We start from the raw sequence: 12733 nt of genomic DNA on the forward strand, positions 1-12733 counted from the left end.
GGCAGTGCAGACTTGTTGTATTATGCTTTGATATCCCTGTGGATAACAGCAGAATGCTACTGTTACTGCAAACTGATAGGAAAAGCTTCTGCAGGGAAATCCCACTGGCATAGCCAGCATTTACTGGTAAACCAAAACACAAAGCCAATCATCTCTGTATCATTAAGAGTGATTTCCCTCCACTCAGCCTAATGTGATGACAGAGATAAAACCATGTCGGTCTAACTGTACATAGGAGAATGAGAGGTGCTATTAGTCAGACATATGATGACAGTGCTAACATGAACTGGCTCAACACTGCATGTTCTAATCGAAGCACTGATATCAATGGTCTCCTTGTAAAGTGTGTGATGTGTTAATGAGGATAAAATTTATGAATTTCTCTACCTGAGATTTATCTGAGAATTTTTTATTTCTTTAAAAAGCTGAACTTTAAACAGTTAAGTGCAAAATCAAATATGAGGAATACTTGACAACACAAAGGTTTTGCCCCTTGCTATATTTTCTTTTCAGTTTAATTTTATGGGGTCATCTAAATCATTGTGCAAGTCCATAATGATGTGTTACAAAGCGCCTACCACCAAAGAAAAAGAGCTCTTAGACAGCACTTTTCACAAAGATAGTTTTTAACATGGCAATCAGTGCTTTGCTACATGGAGGGGTACTATACAGGTCATGCATTCATTTCAGAAACAAGCGGAAAGTTGTCACACTTACTAGAGAGAGAAGGCCCAGTGTAATTACCACATTGGCAGATAACCCCTGCAATCTCTCCAGATACTGAGACTTCCGCTGCACCTCACACAGGCTTGCACAACCGTTTTCCAGTCCTTTGAGGGCTTTGCTAAACGTGTTTGTTTTGGTTTTGACAGGTTTCTGTCACAGACAGACAGACAGGGCGCTCCAAAAGCTAACTCACTTCCCAGTTGTTCCTCCCATTTGTTTAGTTAGTCACTCTGTTTCAGGAGCTTAATAGCTTCCTCTACTTTCTAATGCTTTCATTTGAAGCTCAGAAACGACATGTCTGTACAAACATAGCTAAATGTGGCCAAGGATATCACACTTCTGTGTTTAGGAAAAACACAGTCTGTGTTGTATTGTATGTTAGAGTATGCTTGTGATAATGCTGGAATGAGTCACTGGTATCCCATGATGCAGCAGTCACTTAATGTTTCATAAACATCATTTGGAAGTAATTCTGTAAGCACCCTCATAAAAAAAGAGATGAAATACAGATTGCCATAGGGTATATTAACACCTGTCACATCAGACTGATATCATATTGCATTGCTGTAGTTAGCCAGCTTTCTATTATTTTCTAAACTCCCAAAACATCACCTTGGCCTCTCAATCTACCAATGTAATTACCTCATCAAATAAACTATCAACACACCCTTAAACGGGATTTGTGGAAGTGGGGGAAAGAAAAATTAAAAAAAAAAAAAAGAAACATATCACACCCAACATATGTGAGACGTGACGTTTAGAAGTCAGGGGAGCAAAGCCCCGAGGGCATACAATCAATATTACATTTTCCATTGCCACCTTCATAGCTATTGTAAATGGCTTGTGTCAAAAATAATAACAGGTTATATCAGGAACCTTGGGTTTGCAATTTTGCTCCCAGTGCTCGGAGGCCCTGTCTGCTCTCCCTCCCTTACTGCAGCACCACTGGGTGTTAATGACGCCATGGTGGCAGACACTTCTCACACCATGACTGACCCCCCCCCATACCTATTCACTTTATTTCTGGCAGTTCTTAAAAAAATGCAGGGAAAATGTGTATTTGTAAGAAAATTCTTAGCACTAGAGATGATTAGCCCTTTGTGAGTGTTTTGGTGCTCAGCCAGTAGCACAGTATTATTAACAGGGCTGGAGAGATTAAATCTATTCTCACTTCTGTTGTCATAGCACTCCAGGCTGTAGTAAGCAAGATGAGATGCAGTAATATGCACGCTAGAGGGATGTACTCGTCTTCTCCTCTTCATTGGAATCGCAGCTACTTTAAGTTCCGAGAGAGAGGTACTTAACTGAAATCTTTTTTTAAAGATGAGTTGAATGCTTAATCTCATCCAGCCATTATCTCAGGTGTAGACTGCTCAGTCCTCTTCACATAGTACAATCTGCTGAAGTCTTCAAAAGTCTCAGCAGGGAAAACTCAAAACAGATGTGGCCCTGAACCCCAATTTAAAGCTGTATTTTAGGTGCAGCCTCTAATTTTCTTGTTTATTTGCTGTTCATTTTCAAACATTAGTCTAAGAATGTACAAATCTCATGACGTTTCAAAACGCAAGGCTTCCTGTAATAACTTTCCATTTTCATTCCTAGTGTTCAGTGGTGGAAAGTAACTAAGCAGATTTACTCAAATACTTAAGTACAGTTTTGAAGTATATGTACTATACTTTACCTGAGTATTTTCATTTTGAGCTACTTCATACTTCAACTTCAGTACATTTTAAAGGCAAATATTGTACTTTTTACTCCACCACATTTATTTTATGACTTTAGTTAATATCACATTAATAAAGAAAATATAGTATAAACATAAGATTAGTCTCTGATGGAAAATTCACAAGTTACCCAGTGGTACTTAACATTAAATTCATATAAACTAGCTCCCGCTTTAGTAGCTGCAACATTAAAATGCACACAATAATGCATCAGTAATTACAGTCCAATAATATGATACATTAATGTTAAATATGCCATTCTCCATTGTGTGAATACTTTAAATATTTCAAGTCTATTTTGATGCTAATACTTGTGGTATTGCTACTTTTACTTAAGTAAACTCTCCACTATGCTTCTGTGTTCTGCAGTGATAATTTTTTTTACTAAGTACTGTCTGATCCTTTTCAAAATGGTAGACTGTCATACTTTCAGAAAATGTGATATTGTCCATTCCCCACTATGACATAAATGAGTTTCAGCAACAAGTGCTATTGAGGTGTGCAAAAACCAAAAGTAATGTGGTATGACAGGATGATGTGGTGGTCAGTCATCATGTAGACTGACAAGAGCCTGGGAGCTCTGGGTTTGAATGAATGGTTCATTTTTTTGGCTTTCAAAGAAGGCCCTTTAACAATCATGTCTCCATCTGTATTGGGCTTTTAAATTGTTCTCCCTTATCTGAAGAGGAATCTGCAGGAAGTCACAGTATCCCAGCTTATCTCGGCTAATTGTGGATGCGATGTTGTGTGTGGTAAGTGTGTGTCTGTGTGTGTTTGGTAGAGGAGGAGGGGACTTGAGAAAGTGCCAAATGCCTCAGGATGCAGCAGAGCACGTCAGGACAAGATATGCAGAAACACCAGCAAGACTGATAGACACAACACTAACATCTGACGGAAACAACACAAACCAATCCACAACAACGCCCATGCAGAAATTGATGGAAACACCCAGGCCATAGGTGACATTTAATCCATCCATCACATTTCAGCCAAAAGGCAGATTTCAAGGCTGTCCAAACTTTGTATGTGCTCTGTTTAGACGGTAAATGTAAACACTGAGTTGATTAGTGGCATGAAAGGATTTCAGTACATGTACAGGGCGTTGTACTGTAAGTTTCAACATACAGGGGTAGTTTGACAGAATTTGATGGTCACATTTCATATGTTTCTTTGACACATTTTCATTTTGCAGAGGCTACTTCTGATTGATCTGTAGCAACAAACAAAACTTTCCAATAACTGTGCACCGATGGGATATGCAGCACCCAGTTGTGCAGAGATGGCTCCAAAGGGTGTCTTACAGAGGTGATAAAAAGGTCTATGACCTTCCCCAAATGAAAGCTTCCCCCTGATTTGTGATCCACCACCCTGGAGAGTACTATTTGAGGGAGAGAGAGAGTGGGTGGTCTGTCACTGGGTTCATGCACCTATCTGGTCTAAAAACAGGCCAAATTTACATTTTTTAAATGGTTTGCTGTGTCCACTGTCTGTTGTAAATCAGCACAGGGGTTTTAACCTCTAGGAGCCAGCAGGGGTTAATGCAGAGGGTAACAGCCACTGCTCTTGTGGCCCAGGACAGAGCAAATAAATGCCCTTGAAAATAACATGCTTCAGAGTGTTAGAGGACATGTAGGGGTTTTGAGTCAGCTTTTTTTTTCTTTTCTCCTTTTACACATGCTGGTTTATATATAGCATTTCAATGAACAAAAATTGTGAAGAGTTTGTTAAACAAACAAATGAACAAAAAAAAGATAAATGCAAATCAAACACATCATATAAGATATGACTTTACAGATTCCTATACTGACAGCAACTTATTATGTAATGAATGCTTACTGGGTGCCCGCCAATGGTGAAAGCCATGAATTAAACCCAGAAACCAATTGTACTTGTTTCACCCTTTCCCCCTCATATTCATGCACACTACTTTTCCCACTGGCATTTTCCTCCACCATCATAAAGGGCATTCGCACATAATGTGATCTCCTGGGCACAAATGAGCTATCAGTGTAAGAGCAGCACACCTGGTAAGGCTCAGTGATTCTCTGAAAGGCCATTGGCGCGCCAGAAGAATTCCTCGTAACTGATATCTGGGCAGATTAGTGTCATTTGATTGCATAATGGCCATCTGAATGGATATCACTACCATAATAATAGTCCCATTTGACCAGGTATGTGTCAGTCAGCTTCTATCCTTCTGTCTTTCCTATTACATTTGTAAATGTCACATAAATACAGGCAACTGGCTTTCTGCTGAGTTTTGTCCCCATTAAAACATCCAGTGTAAAACAATCCTCTTATAAATTGAAGCACTGGAATATATTAAATGAAAAGCATAGTTTTTCTTTGTTAAGACTGATGAAAAGCCTAAATCATGACCAACAATCCAGCTGACTTTACACTGTAATACAAGGAAAACTGTGATTGATTAGAATTTTCCAGGTGGCAATTTTTTGACCTGTCAAACCATAAATCCCATTCGTCATTACTTCATCAATGCTGATCGGGCCATTTCTGAACAAATTCTCTGAGCAGGCAAAACACGGGGCTGACCTTATACAACAGTACAGAACATTACTTTCCCTGCTACCAGAATTCTCCATCCACATGTATGTGGTGCTCAAATGAAGTTATTGATTGCGTGCTTGCAAATATGGAGAGGTGGGGGAATGACACCGCACTTAGAGATCATTGCACAAATGTACCCTAAATCACAAAAATGGAGGGCGGGTAGTTGCAGGCATGCTCATTAGTCTTGGTGAGGGTGGAGTACTCATGCATTCACTCAGCATTTAATCAATGTATAAAACTGTCTATCCATTCAAGTATTGATGTTTCCTATGACAACTGCTTATCCACGTGGAGCAGGTACACACCAGAGGCCTTTCAATCATCTGCCAACTGAAGGGAGCACAGAAATGAAGAGGTGGGGTGAGACACATGAATCTCTAACACTGGATTCATGCTGCATGTTCAATTATTCCACTGCCACGTTGTTGGTTAAAGTAAAAGAGGAGTCAATCACTGTATACAGAGGGCAGGTTCTGCCTCTGTGTGAGAGCTCGACTTGGTCATTCCCTTACAACGGCAGTTAATCAATATGGATCCACTCCTTTTGATCTGCTGCCTCTGACCAACAACAATCACTAACAGCAGTATAATTGCAATGACCATAGTAGTACCTGTTCTTATCATCTCACACCAGAGAAAGAGGAGAAGGACGGATGAGAGATAGCACTCAGACTGTGAATTATCTCTATCACTCTCTTACGACCTCTCTTACACACATATACTTTTGCATCATCATGCTTTGTGGTATTGTGGCATAGACAGCCAGTCCAGTTATCTTATTAGCGTCATGTTTAGACACATATCGACCTGACTGCCGTAATGATCAGTCTGTGGTAAAGGAAGACAATAATGCTGAGTTCATCCCCATATTGGCTAATGTCTCTAAGGTGTCAAATGTGTCTTATACTTATGCTACGGCTGGTAAAACAAAGTGATAGAATTTGTTTTTACCAATCAAGAAAAGTATTTTGGAAATTTCGCCCACAGCAACATATGATAAGCACAAATGAATATAGACTTATTAAGTGTTACAAAGAGTCCTATGTGATGATGGCAGCCAGTGTCCATTCTAATAGGACCAGGCTCACTTAGCGTTTGATGACAAATATAGCTTCTTAATCTCGCTGACGCCATGAACCTATGACATATCTGTGAGTTGATGGAACAGACTGGTAACATAATAAAGGTGCCCTTCTTCTCACTCAGCATCCCTCATATTAATATTTTCATTCTGCAATAACTAAAAGCCATTTCATTACACATTAATCAGCATCTGAAGATGCTGCTTTCCTGTACACATAGAAATTTGAGCCTAAGATTTCACAGGAAGAGTGATGTATAATGACGGCGCAGCTGGCAGGGTAATAAAACACAGTATGCATGTTGTCTGTCAAGAAACCTTACCTAGGCATACCAAAACTACAGACAGACCAAAGTAATACACTAGGCTCATGCCAAACAGTAAGACACTGACATTGCATTGCTGTTGCGTTTCTTCCATGCCTCTGTGGCAATCGATACTTAAAACAACAGCGAGAAAATATGTGGAATCAGCATCTCTGAACGACAAAATTGATTTGCAGAAGGTTCGTTCAAGCATTCAAGGGATTTTAAACAGTGCACAGTGTTGCCAGTCAGATCAACTCATCAAATCCATATCAAGCTGTGGGCTTATGAATTTTGGTGTTTATTAAAGTGAATGACAGGTAAACAGCATAGGTCAGCATAAATGAAAATGTAGAGAAATTGAATCTGATTTATGTGTATGGTCATCTGTGTCAGATGCTGTGTATCTTTATGCACGTGTGTGTTTTCTCTGTTCTTAAATCAATGGTCATCCCCTGATACAAGACGGCCTCATAAATCATTGTTGATCAATTGTCAGGAGGCAGGGGCCTTATGGCGTTCCCTAATTATTCCAGCTCACAGCCCCACTGGATGCATAAGGAAGGGAACGCCAAAGCAAATCAAGACAGTGGACTGTACAGAAATATGGCCATAATGTTGGTGTAGTCTGGATGGATGAGTTGGGGTGTTCGGGATGGGAGCTGCAGGAATGGGGGGAGGGAGTGTTGTAGGGTTGGGCGCTGAAGTGAGAAATGTATTGTATGAGATAACAGTCATGGAGTTCCAGTGTGCGAGGGTACTCTGTTATGATAGGAACAAGCTGGCTGCCTGACTGAAATTGGAAAAAAAAAAAAAAAACTAGAACTAAATCTGTTATTGTGACCATTCAATCTCTTCGATGCTTTGTATCTCTCTTTAAAACACATCTTTGCTGCCACTCACCGCCGGCTCCTCCATAGACAGCAAGTCTACTCAATCCATGACTGGGTTTTTCAAACCAGTAATTCATGACTAGCAAGCCTGAGAAAGATAGCCAACAGTTTCTTTTTTGTTTTATTTATTTATTTTGCTTTTGAAGAGTTAAGAGCAAACGTTGGAAACGTAAAATCCATCGGTTTTTGAGTAAGGACCTGAGTAATGACAAATTCTGTCAAACAGTAGGAGCTAAGTGGTCAGGGTATAGTATTGGCTTTCAGTGTCATTAACTTTTCAGCAGTAAGCAGGTTTCTGTCGCCACTGACCAAATTGCTTAAATGCAAAGCAATTACATGGTCGAGGCTGGCATTTAAAAGATGAGAAGAGTATGGTTTCAGTAGGAAGAGCTAATGGGAATATTAGAGTGTTTTTATGAGGGGAACTTCCAGCTCAAAGCAATACTGGAAGTGGGATTAAATGTTTCGGTGATACTGTGTACTCTACCAGCCAGCTGGTTAATTACAGGATTACCCTTTCTAATTAAGAAATCTGTAAAGGGGAGTTTAATAATTCATCAAATCACAGTGGCACAATTTCTTGTATTACTGTCTCTTCTTCCCTTTATACCTGTCTTTCTTTCTTTTCTCCCTCAGCGACTCCCATGTGCAAACACAATGGCAGTAACACCTCCTTATACAGAGTTAAAATGTGTTCGCTTGAGGGTTAAACATGGCCTTAGCATGTTTAAATCATACTGAGCATATCAGAGGCCATGCAGGCTTTTCCCTTTGATATATATTTGCAGCACAATGTGCGGTTTGGAAAATCAATGACCAGTCCTCTGTTGATCACAGGAGTCTCCCTCATCTTACCACTCCATAAAAAATAGTGTATGAGCATTGTGCCAGAGGCGGGGCCCCATGCAGACACAACAAGTCAGTCCAGTTCAACTTTGAAGAAATTCAATTATGATACAGCTAAAAACAGACAGATCTACAACACAACCAGTTTACAACTAAGATGACCACAGTGCACTGAATATTTATACAACAGTAGCAGAAGAAGTACTACCTAAGTAAAAGTAGCAATACCACAGTGCAGTGATGAAAAGTAACTAAATACTCGAGTACTGTACATAAGTACAGTTTTGAAGTATCTGCAGTTTACTTCAGTATTTTCATTTTGTACTACATACTTTTTACTCCACTACATTTATTTTATTGCCTTAGTTACTAGTTACTTTTCAGATCCACATTAATAAAAAAAATATTACAGTATAAACATAGCACTTTATTGGTCTCTGATGGAAAATTCACAAACTACTCAGCAGAATGTAAAGTATTTAAACTTATAAGCATATGAGATGGTTAAATCTAGCCCCCCTTTAACAGCTGCAACATTAAATGTGATGTACACAACGATGTATCAACAGTTTGATATACATTAATGTTACATGTGCTATTCTGCATAATGAGTACTTTTACTTTTAGTACTTTAAGTATGTTTTGATGCTAATACTTTGTACTTTTGCTTAAGTAATATTTTGAATGCAGGATTTTCACTTATAACAAAGTATTTTAGATTGTGGTATTGATACTTTTACTTAAGTAAGGGATCTAAATACTTCTTCCACTGCAGCCACAGTGTATACTGTAAATACCTTGTTACAAATAAAAGTTGTGCCTTCAAAATGTTACTAAAACTACTTGCTTCAAAAGGTTTTAGCATCAAAATTTACTTACAATAGGTCTACCAAAAGCACTCAATGTGTAAAATGTCCCTTTTCAGAATCATTCATACTATATTATTCAATTATAATGCAATAATGTGAACCTAATTTTGCAGCTTGGTATCTGCAACTGCAATATCAAGTAACTAAAGTTAAATAAATGTAGTGGAGTAGAACTGCCTCAGAAATGTAGTGGAGTACCAGTAACATATGAATGGAATGGAACTCATCAATCAGTAAAATACAAGTGCCTCAAAACTGTACATCAATACCATACTAGACTAACTGTACATAGTCACTTTCCAATTCACATCATAGCATTTCACCATATAATAACCTACTTATTAATATGAATTTTCAAAGCTCAGTCTATCAAACATTATGTAGAACTAAACCTAAGTGCATTTGTAAATAGAGTTGTTCAGGGTATTTTTGTGTATTGCCATCATCTAATGCACAAGACAAAATAATTCTCCTCTGTCAGGTCTTGGATTAGTGATCCATGATTTCATCAGGTCCAACAGGAAATATCTGAAAAAGGGAAATGTAGGTCATTCAAAACAGCAGCTGACAGCAGCCGACAGCAGCACTCAGGCAGCGCCATGGCGGCCCCCGTTTGTCTCCTGTATCTGAGAGGACATTCTCAACCGCCTGTGGGTATTTGTAATGACCCAGAGCCAGCATTTCTCTGCTGGCAGCTGAGGTGCTCAACGAAATGAATAACTCTGACCAGCCAGTAGAGAGAAGGCGAGTGTGTGTATGTGTCAGCAGTATTTGTGTGTATCAGTGGTGAGCAATAGTGCTACATGTCACCTCACTTCAGAGACCATAGCTCCAGTCCCCATCGGCTACAAACAATCTACAACCACCCAGAACCTCCAGTGCACTGCATTTGTGCCAGTAGTGCATAAACTGTTTCTCTACTCTGTCTTGTTTGTTGCCTTGACCAGGCCACATGTTCCTCTAGTCTAGGCTTCAAAGTCTGTGTCATGATGAGAACACTGAAGAGACAAAGCCGTCAACTTTGTGCTCAATTCCCAGAAATACATAATTACTTGCTTGTTCCCAGACAATCATTAAGGTGTAGCTTTTGGTGTGTTGTATTTTTTATGGATATAATAGATATAGATTCAAAGTGATGCATATAAATTGTTCATCTACATACATATGAATTATTCAACAGTGAGATTCCTTTTGGCCTTTTTGGGGTTCAACATGCACTGCAGAGCACAGGGGAAGTTTTTAAAGCCATACTCAGGTCCTGGCCCACTTTCATTCAGTCTCTCTCTCTTATAACAACATCTAAAGTTGTCTCTGCATCTATTGTTGGACAAAAATCTACATGCAGTTAATGGACTTTTTGGCAGGGGTTGTCATTTTATAGATGCAATCCTGAGAGGGAATTATTTTGTCTAAGTGCCTCCTTTGCTAATCAGTGAAGTTAAGCATCCATTTGGCAATTGGTGGATGTTTCTGGTTTAGTAAAAAAATATGCTTTGCTTTACCAGGATATTGTACTGTGTTATATTTTTCACACAGGCTGTGTTGAAGAGGAGGCAGCAGGCCTACTATCAAAAACCTTGCAGGATAGCAATCATTAGAACCTTAGCCCCCTCGTGTGAGCAAGCCATGCTTCCTGTATAGGGCCCCCGAGGATTCAGTGTGCTAATTATTTACTGAAGCAGCAAAGACTATCAAATGAGACCCTGCATCAAGTCTGACTGTAATGGGGTACCCTGACAGTGTAACCTGGGTAACATGCAAATAAATGAAGAAAGAGGAAGGGCAAGAAAGAAAGTGAGTGGAAGGCAGAATGGGGTGTATAATGGTCTGAGTGCACTGGAGGAGTCTAGTTCACCGGTGAGTCAGGAAAGGTAGGGCCACTCTGGGGCACAGCAGTAGAGTATTAGATTTTAGATGCATATGAATGACCAACTGCTGGGTTTGCTCAAGCTTCACAGGGAAATTGTGTGGGCTCCCTTTGAACTGCTGTTTTGAATCTAGATTACTGCCATGTTCAGACTGGGTTACAAAGGTGTGAAAAATCAGCTCTTCCCATTCATTTTTATGGGGGATTGCGTTCACTGCAGCCAGCGCCAGCACAGCAGGGGGCTCGGGCAAAAACGATGCAGCTGAAAAAGTTGGATCTGGTTCAGTTTTCACTGCACTGGATAGTGACATCATCCGGCAGAGGTGCTGCGTTGACCGAATGTAAGTGGTCGGGACGTGTATGCCCACAGGAAGAAGGCTCTTTTGGTTATTTTGTTAGCATGAGCATTCACTGCTATGCACCGCCGAATCTGGGCCACACTGCTACTCTGTTGAATTTGGGCCACATTCGCTGTGGCGACCCCTAAAACGGGAAAAGCCAAAAGTGACTTTCTAATGACATGCCACACATCTTCGTTAGTACAGTAAAGGCTAAAAACCATTATAAAGAATGACATGCCACGCATCTTCGTTAGTACAGGATGTTAAAATATGTTTTCTATTTACCAGTGCAGACACAGTGGTGGTGGAATTGGTGCTATGGTAGAGTAGGCTATGTTAGCAGCATGGTTAACCAAAACGCAATGGGGCTTGGGACCACACGTTGCATTGTGGGGTGTGTTGGCCGTTTTGTTAGCTATGATAGTAAACAAGAAGTCATGAGAAATTTGTGAGACAAACACTAATGTAAACAAATTAGTGTAATGTAAACAAATGCTAAAATGGAAAGAAAACACAAAAAAAGAAACTAGGATTTACTGTGACAAGTTGTCAAAGGAAGCCAGGGACCAGTATTTGGAGAAGATGCAATTTGTAATTGGTTTGGATCCATATGAAGGAAAGGGAAGAGGAAGACAACCACTGAGAAGCTGTGGTGCCTGTGCCAAGCTAATACATCTATGGAGCCAAGGGTGACAACCAGAACTGTGTGATTCAGAGAGGACCCCCCACCCCCTGGCAACTACGTGGCCACATCTATGCCTTGCACTGTATATTTTTTCTTATATATACATTAATAGCTTTAGCTTTGTATTTTATCCAGTTCCAGTAGTTAACCATGTTTACTTGAACCCCTTAAACCCCAGACTGGAAGCGTGAATGAAGCCACTCACGTCCATTTGTCACAAAGTGGCCGTTTTGTACACGCCTGCAACACCCCCAACGCAGCCCCTTGCATTAAACACAGCAGGGAGTTCCGTTTTTACCAGATCAGTCTGAACGCCCTGGGATGGTTAGGAATGGTGGATCTACAACCATTAATGTCTGTCGCTGGCACCATTAAAGTGCAGAGTTCCAGAAGAGCAGGGTACCTTTCTGTATTAGACTTTTATTACAGCTCTACTACCATGTTGTGTGTGCCATGATCAGAAACTGTATACTCATGGAAATTACTCATGTCTTGTCAGATGTTAGAACTATGCTGCAGCTAAGTTTCTTTTAAAGCCCAACAACAAACAAAGATATAAGCACATAGTCAAACAGCCACATGCACACAAACAATCATTGCTTCAAGTAACGGGGGAGGGAGTAGGTCTTAAATCCACGCATCTGGGCAGAAAGCCAAATAGACTTTCCTCAGCAGATGCACACATGCAATAAGAGCGTACTGAGCTCTAATAATACACTAATATCCACTTCTATTCGATTAGAGGGTAACAACATAATCTGGTCAACAACCACATATAAACACATATGGACTGCTGAATTATCTAAAGCAATAAAAAAAACTCGA

Source organism: Monopterus albus, unplaced genomic scaffold (assembly GCF_001952655.1).
Source record: "Monopterus albus unplaced genomic scaffold, M_albus_1.0 scaffold13.1, whole genome shotgun sequence".
NCBI classification, from domain to species: Eukaryota; Metazoa; Chordata; class Actinopteri; order Synbranchiformes; family Synbranchidae; genus Monopterus; species Monopterus albus.